Raw genomic sequence first — 6,000 nt, 5'->3', positions numbered from 1 at the left:
AGTGCCTCATCAAGTTAGGAAGGTCATGTTTTTGGCCGTTCGTGATTCGGTTAAGTTTATAGGTCGTACGAAAATTTACGGTGCAATGTGCCAAAGTGACTCTCGAAAGAGCATTTCATGTTTTTGGCCTCCATTCACAAAAATTTCGACTTGTACCATTTTAGGAGTATTATTTCATCTTTTTAGGTTTATTTTAATCATGACTAAATGATGGTTCGGTGTCGGTTCGGGTCGGCCCGGAGTCATGATTAAATACTAAGTCATTGGGCATAATTGTCTCGACTCAACTGACGCGTCGTCTCAGACTCGACTCAATTCTAATCTAGGGATCCCGGTGTCTGAATAATGATAAATATACCGAATCTCAGTCGATAGGAATGAATAAATCCCTAAACGGCATCGATATAATTCATATATCCAGTGTCTGGGCGAATCGGCCGCAGAATTGACGAATCAACCAAGGACTTGGCGAATCAGCCAATAACCAGACGAATCAGCTGGTGACTAGGCGAATCAGCCAATAACTAGACTAATCGGCGAGTAACTAGGCGAATCAGCCAGTAACTAAGAGAATCAGCCAATGACTCAATACATACAATGTCTATGAATCAATAGACCACACATATCAATCTCATCAATTACAAGTATCAATGCAATAAACTAAGTATGTGATTTAGGGAGACTCGAGTCAAACCTCACTCGAGTTGTGCAATCCCAACTCAACATTAATTTATACCTTTCTTTCTGATATTCTGACTCGGTCGAAGTCTCGAACCCCAAGCGTGTCAATACTTAATTTGATAATAACAATATCGAGGGTACGATATCAATACACCATTCAATCAATACTGGATATAAGCGGAATTAAATCAAATTCCGTTTCAACAACATAACGTCATAGTCTCAATATACCCAGCATTACCATATCAGTCAGATATAAATTCTAACATCTCATATTCGATAACAAGTCAATTCTGATATCAAATCTCAATCAACTCAACCCAAAAATCATAACAATTCCATATGGTATCTGTTTCTCAATCCAGTTTCAATTATACGATGTCTACCATGCCAAGAACATCATATATGAATCATATCAGATTCTGACAATACCATAATTTCAAAACATATCAAAACGTAGCAAAACTTACGTCCAGTTGTAGCCTACGTCGATAGGAACTCAATAACGAAGTCGGATTCAAAATCGGACGGGCATATTTCTCACAAAAGGCGTAAGGATTCTCGTTGCTTCCTCTGAATTGCTAAAAAGGAGATGCAATATATATATCACATGCATCTAAGACCAGGTGGCTCGTTCTTCTTGCTGCACGTCTCGCGCATATGCGTGACCACTATCAGCGCATATGCGCGAGACCTACTGGTCTCGGTGATAAACCTCTCGGCAGCTCGCACATATGCAAGACTCATCTTCGCGCATATGCGCGAGGTTCTCTGGACTTCGCTTGTACGGGCTCGCGCATATGCGCGACTCACTTCGCGCATATGCGCGAGGTCCTCTGCCCACGTCGCGCATATGCGCGCATCTGTGCCGCGCATATGCGCGAGGGCTATTGTTCATCGCACATTTTCATGAATTTCCTCGTCTTTCCCGGTCCGATCCTTTCCGACTGTAAACATATCATTTATCCCCCAAATCATTTCAGATTACAGTAATCGAATTCTCGGACCTTACAACGAGGAACTCCAGAGAGCCTCGCGCATATGCGCGGAGATGGGTCACGCTTATGCGCGAGGCGATGTGCATGATACGTGCGGAGACAGAGTGTATATGCGCGAGACGTGGGTTGCAAAGAAGCGAGCCACTTGCCTCAATGCATGCAACGTATGTATATATATATATATATTTATATATATATATATATATATATATATATATATATATATATCAAGCCTTATTCAGAAGGAAACAAAAGGAGGAAACGAGAAAAGCTTCGGAGGAAAGTTGTGAAAAATCCATCCGTTCGATTTTCAATCCCACTTCAGTACTGTCTACTTATCAACGCAGGCTACAACGGGACGTAAGTTTTGTTAAGTTTTGACATGTCTTGAAATTATGATATTGTCAGAATTGAATAGAATTCATATATAATGTTATTGGCATGCTAGACATCGTAGAATCGAAGTCAGATTAAGAAACAGAATGATTATGGAATTGTTATGATTTTCTAATTATATTGAGTTGAAATCGGACAGATTTGGATTATGAATGAATTACAGATTATATCGGATTTGAGTTACGATTGGTAATTGATGTCTGTTGATATGGTATTGACGGGGATACTGAGATTGTGCCGTCATGCCGTAGATTTGACTTAAATCAAGATTAATCAGATTCAGTGTTGAATTGAGAATGGAATATTGATATTATGATTCTCGATATATCGTTTCAGATTTACAGAGACAGTCTTGAGTTCAGAACTGATATTGCTTCAGACCGTGACTACAAACGAAAGGTATAAGTCAATGTGGTATTGGGAGATCGACTTGAGTCGGTTTAGACTTGAGTTTCCCTAAATCACATACTTTACTTTATTGCATTGATATTTGCATTGATTTGATTGATGTACTTGTTCTCTTGATTTATAGATTGCAGGTATTAGACGAGTAATCTTGTGACAGAAGTGCCTGATAGTGGCGGGATCGCCACGAGCACATTGCACGATGTCCCAAGATAGTGTATTGGCGATAGTGCCAAAGTCTGTCACCGGATGATTGGCTATCGATGTTGATAGAATTGTAGCTTCTTCTATTACTGGTGATCGGTACCGTATCGATGTGGATAGAATTATAACTTCTTCTATTACTGATGATCGATGTGGATAGAATCAGAGCTTTTTCTATTACTGGTGATCGATATCATATCGATGTGGATATAATCGGAATTTCTTCTATTACTGGTGATTTATATGGAATGCCAACTTCTGGGAATCGGGATCCCTAGACTAGGATTGAGTCTAGTCTGAATTGTAGAGTTACGAGCATTGTCGACAGTCTGATATTTTTTATGTTTCAGATTTTGATACATATTGCTTTTATCTGTTACATGCTTTATATTTGTTTATATGATTGCATGTTTCGTTGATTTATACTGGGATTATATTCTCACCGGAATTATCCGGCTGTTGTCGTGTTTGTATGTGTACATGACAACAGGTGGGACAGGTTCAGGGGTGAGGAGATAAAGAGAGATCGCGATTAGAGTGGAGGCTCCGGACTTGGATTAGAGAAAGGGTTGGACACTTGATATTAGCTGTTAAACCTTAGTGAATAAATGTATGTGGTAGAGGACTTGTACTTTTATACTGAGATGTATATACGTTTTATTTCACTATGATTCGCATTTAAAAAAAAATTAGACCCAGTTTTATAATTGATTAATTAGTCCCAATGATGATTAAGAACATGATTAGCGTCCGGGTCCCCACAGGATAAGACTGGGAAAGACGGAAGAAGAAATGAAATATGTGAGAGGACAGAACACCTCGCGCATATGCGCAACCAGGAGCCACGCATATGCGCGACAGTGGCAGAAAACCTCGTGCAGATGCGCGAGAAGTGTGCACGCATATGCGCGAGCTGTGCAGAAGCTGATGGCCATGTCCAGAGAACCTCGCGCATATGCGCGGAAGATATGCGCGCATATGTGCGACCTGCCGAGAAACACGCGCCGAGACAGAATGTCTCGTGCATATGCGCCGACGGTGGTGGCGCATATGCGCGAGACGTGCTGCGTGAAGAAGTGGCCATTTAAGTCCTTTAAGGCCGTTAACCCTAAGAATTGCTTAGGATTGTAGAGAGAAATTTATTTCAAGAATAAAATTTTTAACTATGGATTCAATTTTCTCTAGATCTAACTCTCTAAACTCTGCTGGTACATCTTTTTATGATAATAATAAAATAATTAATGCCGAAGAAATAATTATAGAAGATTTTTATAAATCTATTGATAACTGGGAAATTCCTAGAATAAATAAAGATCAGATTTACAAATACTCCAGATTCCAAATATTTAGATCTGATTTCACGATTAAAACAGAAGAAAGAGATATACAACTTACAAAGCCTTTTGAAACAATCAATTTATTATCTCAAAATTCCTTACAAAAACACAAAGATAAAAATTATAAATATATTCATATAAGTTTAGTTCAAGTAGGAATAAAACCCTTAACTAAGGAAGGATTAAATACTTCCATCCTTACTATTTTAAGAGATGCCAGATTCACAAATTTCGAAGATTCATTATTAAGTTCTGTTGAATCTAGTCTGTGTACTGGACAAATTTCTTTTGATTGTTATCCTAACTTCTCTGTATCTCTAAACGATAAAAACATTTTAAAATCCTTAGTCTTACAAATAAAAACTCATAATTATAATATGGTTAAAGGATCAATTCCGGTTGCTGTCATTTTTAGAATCCATTACAAGGCTATGAATTATGCCTTTGCTACAAAAGTAAAATATCATAGTAAGAAAGGAGAAACACTTTTATTACAAACAGATTTAGGAAAATCCAATACTGTAATTCCAAAACCAATTCAATGGAAAGATATAACACTACCTGAAGAATGGATCTTTGAAGGTGCTATTAATCCAGAACCTATAGGACACATAGAAACAAACACTCAATTAAAAGAAATAACTCAACATGTTGATGGAAAAGTTAAACTCTCATTTAATCGAAAATCTGGTAGTAGCAATAGATATGATGAATCTTCTATTACAGATACCATAGATCTAGGAAGAATATCACAAATCCCTTCGGTCATAAATATTTCTCCCTATAAAACACAACCTAGATATTCTACTTCAGATTTACCTAATTCAGTTTTAAGAAATGTAGATTATGCCTCTGAAATTCCTAGACCAATCTATACGAAAATAAAAGAAGAAAGCTCTCAAAAACAATTTCATAATTCAGAATCATATCAAGAACCAACTAGTCCAACATTTTCTGCAATTACATAAAACATTACAAATGAATTAAATGTTATAGAAAAAGAATTTAAAATAAATAAGAAAATATTACATGATGATTTTTATGCCAAACATAATATGGAAAAAAGAATATGGTTTTTCCAACATTTTATAAATTCTAGAAAAGTTATTCAAGAAGAATTTTATGAATTTATAAAAATAAATAAAATACATATTTTATTTTTCGACTGGTTTGAAATATATGCTTCTCAAAATTTATTAAAATATCCCTTTTTCTAAAAGTATAAATCCCGTTCAATAAGAAATAAAATAAAAGAATGGCAAACAATAACTGATCCTAGGACAATTCAATCCAATCATCCTCCTTTACAAGGAATTAAAATAAATATACAAAATCAACAAATAGAAGCTATTCCAATAAAAAATCCAGGAGAAAATGATAAGGTTAACATAAAAAATATTATAACACAAAATAATTTCACAAATGTTAATTTAAATACTATAGGAAAACAATTAGACAAATTAGAAAAATATTTACAAAAACAACCGATAATAAACCCTGAAAACTTTGACACTAAACTTAAAAATCCCGTTTTTAAACCTTACCAAATATCTAAACCAAGTGTAAAAAATATTCAAGATAATAAGTCTGAATTTATAAAAAAAACATTCAAGATCAATTGAGTAGAATAATGGCAACAACCAGCGGTTCTAATGAAACAATGAATCAAACTGTAACGTACCGTACTTTTCATACTCAAAATTTGCGGAAAAATTAAAATTTTCTTAAATACGAAAATAAAATCAATACGGTCGTCACTACATCATCCATTCCCAATAAAGATTTTGTTAAAAGAAAAGTTTTCTCAAAACATCTCGCATCAAACATAGAATCAGAGTAATTTAACTTTTGCATAAACTTAAACATTGCGGTCCTCGGGTTAGCCTCCCGCTCAGTCCAAGCCTGCCCCTTGGTCGCCACCTCCTGTCTCCTCATCAACATACTCACCTGCATCGATCAAGTCTAGTGAGTCTAAAGAC

Source organism: Primulina eburnea, chromosome 2 (assembly GCF_022965805.1).
Source record: "Primulina eburnea isolate SZY01 chromosome 2, ASM2296580v1, whole genome shotgun sequence".
In the NCBI taxonomy this organism is placed as follows: Eukaryota; Viridiplantae; Streptophyta; class Magnoliopsida; order Lamiales; family Gesneriaceae; genus Primulina; species Primulina eburnea.
The sequence above is the reverse complement of the archived record's forward strand: the minus strand, read 5'-3'. Positions refer to the sequence as shown.